Here is a 12,011-nt window from a genome sequence, read left to right on the forward strand (position 1 = left end):
CACCTAGCTACCCCAGTGTGAGCCAAGCTGAACCCATGATGGGCCTGGAAAAAAATTTCCTTAGAGCCCATAGGACAGACAGAGATAGAGAGAGAGAAATATATATCTATATAGTCATATAATTATCAATCTTCTAAAGTATAAAACAATACTATACTATAGTATAGTATTGTGGTTATAATTTAAACTTAAAATGTCAACTAGGACTTATCTATTATTAGGAATTATCAATATTATACTGGATAACAAGTCCTAATAATAGATAAGTCCTAGTAAATTAAAATTTTACCTCTATTGGTAAACAATTCATGCATTTTGCATTATGACCATGGCTGCATCTATTAAAATTAAGATGAAAATAAATTTCCAAGTATTTTTTAAGTATTCACATAACAATTTATAATAATAAACTTTGTAAATAATGAAAATTTTATATAAACTGCAACATATCATTTCCCCTGTTTTGAGTACTAATTAAATAATGGAAAATTAAATATAAAATTGAATTCATGAATGAAATTCCTAATACAAAAATGTATGGGTAAATATTACCTTCTTACTTGATATTATCTTAAGCATTACTTTTTTTAATATGCAATTACACAATTGATTTTCATTGATTATTATACTGATTTTCAACTTTTAGAAGGGAAAAAGAAAGTTATTCCATGAAAGTATTCAACTGTATATTTTTTCAGAAACCATTAAGTAGTAATCAGAATTGAATATTCAAACAATAATCAAAATTGAGAAACTCTTTAAGACAAAACAAATGTAATATATTACAGCCAATCCAAACCACAAGTGTACTTGTTATCTAATAAATGATATCTAATTATCTAAACCAGAATTTTCACTAGATATCATAATGACAAGAAATATTACATAATACATTTGTTTTGTGTAATCTATGATGCTATTTTATATAATGTTTTGTTCAAATACAAAAACCCATAACAGATGTAATCATTATTTTGTGATGATTACACTATATTTTGATCAATATGATCTAGTTTTGAATAATTTATATATTGAATTACTGAAAGAAATAATTAAATTTTTAAGCAAGCATAAGAATTTTTTCCTTCCAAAGATAATTCATTTAAGAGGAGTAATGAGACCGTAAGTAAGAGCATCCTTAAAGAATCATTGTAAATTTATCCTGTTGTTGCTGTTGTGTTTGCCAGTGCAAAGAAATAGCAATTAAAGTTTGAAAGAAATCCAAATTCATTCAAACTTGTAAAATGTTATTTTCTTTTTTTATTCTTTGAAGTAACTTTAATACAAGTCTAACAACAACAATTATGCTTGATTATTGGCCTTCTGCACGCTAATCAAGCATACCTATACTCACTGCTCTAAGCTCACACATTGGAATACAGAACTAAAAATCATCAGTCTCCAGCAGTATAAAAATGGTCTCTGGTGGCATAACATCCTTTACCTCATTGAGAATTTTTCAAATGCCAACCAAAATATGTCAAAATGTAAACATGTCTCTTCCTTCTCTGTTTACATGTCATAAACCTTCACTCCATCTTCAGGTCCATTTCTAATAACAACAATAAATGTATAGCTTATCAACACAACCCAACCATACAAATAGTTAATGTTAACAAAAAACATTCAAAATATTAACAAACAATACATTTATTATACTTAATATTGGACTAATGGCTGTTGTTATATCATTTGATTCAGCTCTTAACAGTGTTGTTTGCTTTATTAATTGAAGTCATATTACAATGACAACTGAAACTATATAAAAATGTTCAAAATTTTAAATTTTTATATACTAAATTAACATATATTAAAAATCTAATTTCAGCAAAACTACACAGTCAATGATTATAATTCACCTACTTGATAATTTTGCATAAAACTATTAGAATGCTTTTGAATTGGTTATTTAACAAAACTGATCATAAAAATTTATAGAAATAAAATTACCCAATAGATGAAAATGATATAATTTGAGTAATTTTTCCTGAATATAAGAAATAAAAAAGTTATAAGTTATAATCAGTGACAGTGTTACACAAAATCAAATCATAATATAATAGATTAATAATATGTCACAATAAAGATTAACATAATCATTATATATCTGTACAGGCCAGCGAAATAGCTGAGACAGTAAAGGCATCAGCCTGCTACTCTGGAGACTTGAGATTGAGTATCAAGAATTTTCCATGAGCAGTCTGTCCAGGATATGTCAGAATCCATCCTTCATCACCTAGCTACCCCAGTGTGAGCCAAGCTGAACCCATGATGGGCCTGGAAAAAAATTTCCTTAGAGCCCATAGGACAGACAGAGATAGAGAGAGAGAAATATATATCTATATAGTCATATAATTATCAATCTTCTAAAGTATAAAACAATACTATACTATAGTATAGTATTGTGGTTATAATTTAAACTTAAAATGTCAACTAGGACTTATCTATTATTACGAATTATCAATATTATACTGGATAACAAGTCCTAATAATAGATAAGTCCTAGTTGATGTTTTAAGTTTAAATTAATAAATTAAGGACACAAAGGAATTTAAATTTGAATTTTTTTATTGTAGTTATACTTTAGTGCAATAATACTATACTAGGCCTATATAGTATTATTGCCACTATAATACTATACTATACTATATTGTATTATTGCCTGATTGAAATTCGTGTGGCTTATTTAAGAACATTGTTCATGATAACATCATTTCTGCAACATATAAAAGCTTATTGCTTAGTCATGGGAAATGTTGCAACAACTTACAAGTAATAAAAAGATAAATTTTACTTGAATTTAATTTGAATTACAAAAACACTGCTGCTTTTTGTAACTATTCTGATGATCATATCTTTTTCACCTGACAGAAAATTTTTGTTTCAATTTTTTACTAATAATTCTATTTCTAGTAATAATTTTGTTAACTACCAGGTTGAAAAGCATTCAAATAAAGAATTTTCCAAAGAAGCATCAAAATAGATAAAACATATAAAATACAAGGTTGATTTTTAATTATTTAATAAAATATAAATTATTTAAGAATAAAACATACAGCTTTTCATCTCTTTCTCTATGTATGTAACCATCTTGTTTAAATAATAATGTATCTACTTCATCTTCTTGAAATGCAGGATTAGAAAAATTAACTGAAGTAATGTGCCCCTGTGTAGTTTCACTTTCCATAGGTTGTGAAGTTGAAGCAACAAAATCTTGTCTTTGTGTTTCTTTAGGCACTAAATATAACATATCACCATGCCTATTAAAAATAGAAACAAAAGCATTATAAGCATTATTGTATATTATTTTAATGATTTTGCAAATATACATAAGTCTAAAAATAAATGCATTAACCAAGATAATTTAATTTATTATGGAACAAAAGAAGTATAAAATACAGAATGGTAATTTGAATCTTCCTTAATGAAATATACGTACTAAAACTTTTCCTGACAAAAATAAGTATTATTATATACGACAAATAAATATTCAGATTACAAGTAATATGATGTTGGCTAACGGAAATATACTAAACTAAATAGGCATCTTGTAAATCATTTATTATAACAAAAAAAAAATCTTAAGAATTAAGAAGTCAGATGTTTTTCAACCATAAATGTTTTTTGAACTTCTAATATAAAAAGTCTTCTCTTAAACTTTTCAATTCTTAAAATTTTTTAAAATTTTATTTGTAGTAGTTATGTATGATATTTGTATTATTTGACTAGCAGTTTGCTACATTTCATTTCATGAAACTTCTCTTATTTATATTTTATATAAGCTTTTCTTTAAAAAAATATATTACCCTAGCTAGAATTTCAAGTTTAACAACTTTGGAAAATAGAAAAGTATTAAAATTAGAATAAAAAAAATCAATATAATATGATTTTGTTGTAGAATTCAAAGATTTTCAAAATATACTTGTAAATTTGAAAACCAATATAGACAGTGACAATAATATGATTATGCTATACCATACATTTTGAGAAAAACATTGGTGAGAATGGACATTATAAAATATTCACATTCCATTTTGAAATGAAAATAAGTGGTACAAATAATTCAGGTTTGAGTTTGAATCAACTGAAAAATATTGACATGAATAAATTCAGGCAATGTTTATAAAACTATAAATTTTTTAAATTTTATTATGTAATAATTAATAAAATTGTTAAAGAGAATAAAAAATTTTTTTAGATACAAATGAACTTACACTACTTTCAAGAACAATAATTTGTGAAAAATATGAGTAATAATTTTAAATTTATATTTTAATTGAAGTTGGCTTTTCCAAAATGCATTTTTGGGCTGTAATTTGAAAAGATTGTAGACCTATAAATTTCCACTGTCATCCTTCTATTTATCTGTTCTTCCTTACTCTTGAAAATGGAGTTAGATGGATGAGAGCCGAGACCAGATATGGAGAGATTAAGAGCAGAGGGACCATATTAACTAAATACAAACGTCTGGTTTACAATGAGGGTTTAAAATATTTATTAAAATTTAATACATATTTTAGAACAGTCTGGTAGAAAAAAATCGGCTCTGAGTGGGATTTGAACCCGTAACCGCCATTTACCATGCAGTGCACTGCCAATTATCTTGATTTAAATATGTCTGGAAGCAAAGAATTGCTTGGAGGTCCAGGTAGTGTAACTGGCAGCACATACCTATATTGAATATTGGACACCATTGGTTAACCAAACTAAAAACTAAATATGGCAATACTGTGATGAAGAGTTCCGCAAGAGCAATACTGTGATACGAGATCACAAAATCCAGAACCTCCAACATCAAAGGTGCCAATTCATTTCCATCGTTTTTTAACATAGTAACATTTGTTTTTTTTCAAACAAAACAAACACAAAGCTCTAGCTACCCCGGGTCAAAAGTAATTAGTTCTTTATGATGTCAAGTTTCACACTTCCTGCTTAACTGTAGGGGGTGGAAGGGTAAAGCTAGGTTTTCAAATTTTTTGTTTTGAAAATTGAATACTAGACTTTGTTCTTATATTATATGAATGAATATTACTATAATTGACTATATTAAGCGAGTAATTTTTTTGCCGCAATTACATAATCAAATGGAAGTGGTGTGTTGGCAGTAAAATTTATGGCTGGATGTTTCTAAAAAAACACTTTCTTGTTTAAATAAAGTTGCCTAACTTGAAAATTAGTGAAAATAGAGCTTAAAAACAATAACAATTTCAAATTTTACCCTTTGTTTACATTATATGTCCTGAAGGCATGACATTGAAGGGGCAAGTCTGTCCATGAAAAATCCCAAGAGAATTGTTATAAGGCCCACACGTTAAGTAAATCCTTTGAGGATTAACCATGCATGCCTGACCTTGAGTAATTCCTGGTAGTGTGTGGGGAGGAAACTGAACAGCTTCGGTGAACTGTACAGACCACCGGAGTACAATCAAAAAAACCATTTGATTTTCCTGCCCAGTTTTGGACTGCGCAGGCCGACCTTAACATGTGTGCTGTTGTGTCGTTCAGTTGCGAGGCCACTGAGTAGTGAGAACAATGTCTCGTGAATGTTTGGAAGAATTATTTTCTGTAACATTATTAACTTTTATTATTTATAACCTGAAAATTAATTTTTCAGGTTATAAATTATTTTCAGATCAAAAATTTCTTGAGTAAATTAAAATTATAAATAATTTTAATATTTAGAAAANTATGAACTATAAATATTTAGCACTTATCCGAACACTTCATGAGGTTATACCAGTTTGGAAATACCAGTTTTCCAAAAGCATTTCTTGAGAGTTGACTGAATTATACACCATGTATTTCAGTTCTATGTCTATTTGAAACTTCTTCCCAAAGAAATTTTTTTATTGGTTTGAATAGATTGAAATCATTAGGTACTAAGTCAGGACTGAAGGGTGGATATTGCAAAAATTTCCAATCATAGGCCACAGTTTTTTTCCACAACCTTCTATGCGATGTGAACATGATTGTGAAGCAATGGGTTGCTGCTTTCTTTTCACTTTGCCTTTTATCATAGATAGCATGATGCAACTTCTTTAATTAAAATAATGCAGCATGCATCAGAATTGTTAACATTTTCTCCATGAAAAGAACACAATAAGTAAAAACCCTCTTATATCCCAAAACATTATAACCATCAGTTTTACAGTGAAGGGGATGCATTTAAACTGGGGAAGAAGTGTTCTTCCAAACCATACTAGCATTTTTTGATCAGACATGAAGTGAGAAATCCAACACTTGTCACTTCTCGTAGTTTCCTCAAGAAATGCATCCTCCTCCATCTGCAGCAATCCTGATGGTATTGCTAGTGCTCATTCTCAATGAAGTCTTGTTTATCCATTAATTGTTTTGTACCCATTGTGAGCTGGTCTTACAGTACCCCAACTTTTCATGAACCAGTGTCATAAGCAGTACTTAAACTCTCTGCTAAAATCTCTGCTAGGGACTATCAAGAATAAAAGTTGTCTTAATCTGTCCAGATGCTGAACGTGGATGGCTAGGTTGCTCATTGCATAGGCTTGTTCACCCTTGTTTGAACATTCCAAAATGTTAAGTGTAATCCTTGTTTGGAATAATCCAAGCAATCTTAAGTATACACTTCCAATATTTCAGCATAGCTTTGTGATGGTTTTCATTGTTTTGTCCAAAGAAATCATACTACAGTTGTTTCTCTGTATTGAATGTAGTAAGAAATGCTTTTTTAACCAACCTACTGTATATCGCCTGCCCTGAGGTGGCAGTACTATTTTTTTTCCAAATCTTTATCAAAGTGAATGCGACAGAAAAAAAAAGATGATACTTAGTGAAATACCATCAAAATAATAATGTTACAGCATTGCATTAATGCATTAAAGATTGGTCATAGGTGCTACCTGCCAAAATAGCCTCTCAAAACCAATATCAGATTAGTCCAGCAACCTGCATTCTACTGATTGAATTTTAGATAACTTGGGACATTATGTTGTGTGTTTTGAGCTAGAAGGTCCAAAAATAAATACTATGACTTGACGACTTTTTAATTAACATATACTTACAAAATAAAAAGCCTGTTCAGTGATTACAAAAGAAACATTAGTCTAGTACATAAAAGTTATAGCAAAAAAAAAAAAAATACATAATCCAAACAACAAACAGTTGTAATATACATGAGTAACTAGACATTGTTGTGATGTTATCAGTGAACAAACTTTGGAAATTGGGAAACTCTATCTGCTCATGCCTTTAAGTTGAGAGCTGTAGTAATGGGATATGGAATGAGGTTCTGATAAAATTTGTCTTTTCTCAAGACATTTCTTAGGTGAGACAACTTAAGGCGGTCATACACGTTAAGTTAATCCTCAAAGGATTAACCATGCATGCCTGACCTTGAGTAATTCCTGATAGTGTGTGGGGGAAAATTTAACAGTTTTGGCAAACTGTACTGACAACTGAAGTAGAATCGAAAAACCATTTGATTTTCCTGAGTAGTGTCAGACTACGCAGGCTGATCTTAATGTGTGTGCCATTGTGTCGTTCAGTTGTGAGGCCACTGAGTAGTGAGAACAATGTCTCGTGAATGTTTGGAAGAATTATTTTCTATAACCTTATTAACTTTTATTATTTATAACCTGAAAATTAATTTTTCAGGTTATAAATTATTTTCAGATCAAAAATTTCTTGAGTAAATTAAAATTATAAATAATTTTAGAAAACTTCTCAATTCATTTCTTCCATTTTCATAAAACATCATGATACTCTATATCATTTTCTTTTACATTAGAAAATTTATTGTTTTAATATCCAAGTAAATTAAAACATGACAACTTAAAATAATATTTTAACAATAAGACAAAGTTTAATAAATTCTTTTTAATTATTAAATTATAAAATTAATTTGTGATGATAATTTTTACAATTTGTATTAATATTGAATGTGGTTGAGAATTATTAATATATATTTGCTATTTTTTTTCTAATGTCCGAATAAATTAAAACATGACAATTTGAAATAATATTTTAACAATAAGACAAAGTAAAATAGGGAAATAGTTTAATATAATAATTATTTAAATTATATTTGTTACTTATTTATTAAATATCTATACAACGTATTGATTTTGAAATTATCTATTTTTTGTTCAATTAAAAATCGTTCGAAAGATAGAATATTGCAAAAAGAATAATGCTTTTTAAAATATTTGTGGTAACAACAATTCTTTTTAATATTATCTGATCTTGGATACCCAAGGTTCGATATCTAAATAACTGTAGCTCCAGTTTTTAAAAGATTTTTTTTCTATCTATCCACCTTTAAATAAAAATAATTCTTTATACATTGAGGAAATAATTTAATAATTTTTTTAAATTACTATGTTCGATGCAGCCAGTTATATCCGATGATTTTTCGTCTATAAAATTTAATCCGTGAATTTTTTTAATAGTAAAATTGACTTGCCATTGATCTTTTGCTGATAATTGATGCTTTTTAACAGCATCTATACCCCAAGATTTCTCTTGAAAAATTAATTTTGTGATCTGAAATAATTCCATTAAAAAATTATTTGTATAAAAAATTAATTTTGTGATCAGTGCTACCCAAACCACTACTACTACTATTTACACCATAGACTTCTATGCACATGTTTTTTCCCACGAATTTTAATAGAATTTGTTGCCAATAAACATCCAAGAACAGCTAGTATGTCATCAGATGGCCGACTGACTGACTGACAGACAGAGATTTTCTTCTTCGTGTGTGGGCGATAGGAAATTCTGAATTTCCTCAAGATCAGGCATGCACAGTTAATCCTCAAAGGATTTACTTAATGTGTATGACCGCCTTTAATAAGAAAATGCTCATTTGTTGAAGTGAAGTCACTGCCACTAGTAAAAATTACCTTAGGGCCTAAAGGAGCCCCCATAGAGTTACTATAGAGCAGCAACTTTTCATGGGATTATGTATTGCTAGGCATGATAACAATGATTTTATTGGTTGAGGTAGATCTGTACAATGAAGATAAAGACCAGTCAATGCTTAAATCACCGACAACTTCACAGTGCATGAAAAAATCGAAAGTATGTTATTTTCCTGATCACAGACCCTACCTAATACAATTAGAAAGTTGTTAAAATAATTGAAACAACTTTCTAATTGGTATTAAGGTAGAATAATTGTATTATTATATCAATAATTATTATTGATTATTACAAATGGACTTATTCCACTTTCAATAACATTTTACAGTTAATGTTCTTTTGATTAATTTATGAAGAAATTGTACACTATTGATTGTGCGAGATCCAGGATTTTAGGAATATTAAAATCCATTTTTAAGAAAATTTTAAAATAACATCTGTCATGATAGTTAGGAAAAACATCACACCAGATACCAATCAAATGACATTCTCTATCAACAAATGGATGAGAATTTTAACAGTCAGTTGCTAAATGATAACATCTGATTGTGAAAGGAGAGGAAAGTGACACTGTTACATCGATGAAAGTCATTGTCGAATGCAACTACAAAAGCAACCTTCGGTTCTAAACAACTGCCGATCACCTGACCACTTTCCCAGGCTAAACACACAAAAGGACAAGACAACAACAACAACAGTTCTGGGCATTTGTCATAATGTTACAATGAATTAACGTTTGGTCATGTGCTCCCATAAAAGTGGATGTCTGCCCAAAAAGGGGAATACGAAGTCCTCGGAGAAGACACTTCCATTCTTTCGATGGTGAATCCTCTTCAAGACGATAGAACAACATCTTATCGACAATCAACAAAGAATTGAAGTATTTTGTTAGAAAGTTGTAAACTCTCTATGTCCAAGAAAGTAGAATAGCTTTGCAGCATAGAAAGTAGTATAGCTTTGCAGCATAGAAGGTAGAATAGCCACCTCATTGTATAATCATGTGTTATCCGCATTTAATCGCCTAATTTGTAATACGTATATCCTAGATTTCTAGTTTTATTAAACTTTTATTTGTTGAGTTTAAAAACCTTTCTGACTGTCTATTCCTTGGAAACCTGACACCTCATCGACTTACCCACTGCACTCCCCACTCAATATTTGAAGACCCTCCTATATACATTAATTTAAGAATCGCGAGTTAGGACATGATTTAGCATTATCCTAACTGGTGTAAGTTCCCGACTGGAAGCGGAAATCTTACAAGTTGTGGGTTTCCGATAAACTCCTAGCCATCCAACAGACAACGTGAGCAAGTCTTGCCGACCTATCACCAATTAAATGGTATTTAGGGAACAGCCCCTTTTGCCCCTGACTAATCACAATTGACTGTGTTATTAAATATATAAAAAAGAACATCTATATCTCACTAAAACTATCACTAACTTATTTTTTTCCAAAAATGGACTTATACCACTTTTATTTATAATAGCTCTTATCCTGCTACAAGATATCCTATGTAGATTTCATATTCCTTAAACTGTGCAAGTCTAAATCTAGGGAATCTTTGGACAATTTTTAATTTGTGATTTAATACACCAACTTTTCAAATATATCAACCTGTAAATAACAAATTTCTAAAAAATGAGTTTATGACAATTTTTTTCAAGTAAAATAATAAGGCAAAACTTGTTAAGAAAGTTATTTACTATTTTTTTAAAAACAAAGTAGCTTTTCGTAATTAAATAAAAGTAGTAATAAATAAAAAAAAAATGAAGGCACCAAATATTTAATTCTTTTTAATTTGTTCTTTATTTTAAGTTTTGTTCTATATGCTAAAATATCTCATATAAAACAGTTTGAACAGATGATGATTCAAACTGAGCTGAAAATGTTTTGAAAATAAGGAAAATTAAATATTTGATTGCCTCAATAAGCAGAATTCATAGATTTATTAAAAAAAATTAAATTTTAATGTTATTTATTACATTATATTTACCATACCTGATTTTAATATCAGATAATCTTTTTATATCAGAGGGAATAATCTCATCTCTATTACTTCTATCTTTATAGATCTTGAAATCTTTTGGAGATGAAAAAGCGAAGGCCTCTTGAACCTATATGTTAAAAACCAGTTCATCAAATAAGTAATAAATAATAAAACATTCATTAAAAAATATTGTTCAGCTTTCTTTCCTTCAGCTAAACTAAATACAGTAGAAATTTACTTAAGTAGTCCCTATAGTGGCACTTCTGGAAATCTCAACAACATGAGTGTTTTGATAGTTAACATAGATGTCACTGTCTTGCTTATACCTGATTTGTTACATAATATGTACCCTAAGTACTTTTCAACACAAAGTATTTTCATTGATATATTTGTTTTTAAACAAATTACATAAATTTATGTATTTCAAGGAACGAAACTTGTAAATGGAGTAAAATGTGAAATTTATCCTATTTATATTAATTGTTAAACCTTTACTAAATAATAAAACAATAGAATATAAAAAAATAAGTTGAAATACATAATATAAATAATATAAATTAGTTAAACAAGGTTTTATATGAAATGCATAGGCCACAGTCAATAACCAACTGCAGTGGCATGCCGTCATTAGAAGCGGTGGATGCGCCACTTCCCTTGTATTTTCTAAAAAATAAATACATATTAATTTTAATTATATGAAAATAATCGCACAATATTTTATTATAACTGCGTTATAATAAAATATTGTGCGATTTCTCGCACAATATGCGACAAATTTCTATACTACATGTGAAAAAAAAAGAAAGATAAGATTGCTATTGTATATTCGTATATTAGTGGCAGAGTGGAAGCGCTGTATTATCAGCATCCAAAAAGCCAGATTCGTACATGCGCTTTACAGAGCACCAACCTCACCCAGTTTAGCTAGTAGAAGCCTAGGACCTCGGGTGGATGCTACATGTATACTGCATCCAATTCTATCCGTCACTTTCAACAGCATTCCACTAGATAATCAAGAAGTATGTGTTATACAAACAGGGCCGTAACTAGGCAGGTGCAACAGGTTCACCCGCACAGGGTCCACTTGGAAGGGGGCCCAAAATGTATGTACAGTATTTGTTTT

At 29.3% G+C, this 12,011-nt stretch overlaps 1 long non-coding RNA gene across 1 annotated transcript; it reads right to left on the minus strand.

Moving 5' to 3' along the window:
- Positions 1–289: 289 nt before the first annotated feature.
- Positions 290–11,027, minus strand: LOC111616358. The gene is made up of 3 exons (XR_002755236.1): positions 10,900–11,027; positions 3,057–3,260; positions 290–338 (listed from the first exon to the last, which is right to left on the minus strand). It is a non-coding gene; the product is annotated as an uncharacterized LOC111616358 (long non-coding RNA).
- Positions 11,028–12,011: the final 984 nt, after the last annotated feature.

The sequence above is a fragment of the Centruroides sculpturatus genome, unplaced genomic scaffold, assembly GCF_000671375.1.
Source record: "Centruroides sculpturatus isolate CEXI.00-Female unplaced genomic scaffold, Cexi_2.0 scaffold3222, whole genome shotgun sequence".
NCBI lineage: Eukaryota > Metazoa > Arthropoda > Arachnida > Scorpiones > Buthidae > Centruroides > Centruroides sculpturatus.